The sequence below is a fragment of the Pocillopora verrucosa genome, chromosome 14, assembly GCF_036669915.1.
Source record: "Pocillopora verrucosa isolate sample1 chromosome 14, ASM3666991v2, whole genome shotgun sequence".
In the NCBI taxonomy this organism is placed as follows: domain Eukaryota; kingdom Metazoa; phylum Cnidaria; class Anthozoa; order Scleractinia; family Pocilloporidae; genus Pocillopora; species Pocillopora verrucosa.
The window spans coordinates 3,241,671-3,242,343 of record NC_089325.1 but is presented as its reverse complement, the minus strand read 5'-3'; positions in this window follow the sequence as shown (position 1 = coordinate 3,242,343).

Genomic DNA, 673 nt, shown 5'->3' with positions numbered 1-673 from the left:
AAACATTTTTATGTGATGGGAGACTTTAACCTAGACCTTCTCCAATACAATCATCATGTTCCAACACAGGAATTTATGGACAGCTTATTTTCACACGCCTTTCTTCCTCTCATCTCCGATCCAACGCGCCTCACCTCATACTCTGCGACGCTAATTGACAGCACATTCACCAACAACCTTGCCCATAGTGTTTTTAGTGGCATTATTCTAAATGATTTATCTGACCACTTACCCGTTTTTGCATATTTTGACGACACAACTCTAACGCGCAGCACAGGAAGAAAAATTTTAATGCGCCTATTCAATGATGATAATTTGCATAAATTCAAATAGAACCTTTCAAACGCAAAATGGTTCTCATTTCGCAACATGGAAGATCCCAATGAAGCCTATAATGATTTTATTACACCTGTTTCCCTTTAAAGGTTCTCAAAGGTAGACAGGTAAACAAGTTCTTTTCTCCATGGCTTAGCCGTGGACTTCTGAAATCCGTTAACAAGAAGAACAGACTCTACAAAAAGTTCGTCACATCACCTTCCATATCTTCTGAGACGAAGTATAAAGCCTACAAAAACAAACTCACCCATCTTATTCGCATTGCCAAACGAAAATACTACGACTCCAAATTTGAGAATGCCAGAAATGACCTCAAAACAACTTGGAAATTGTTAAA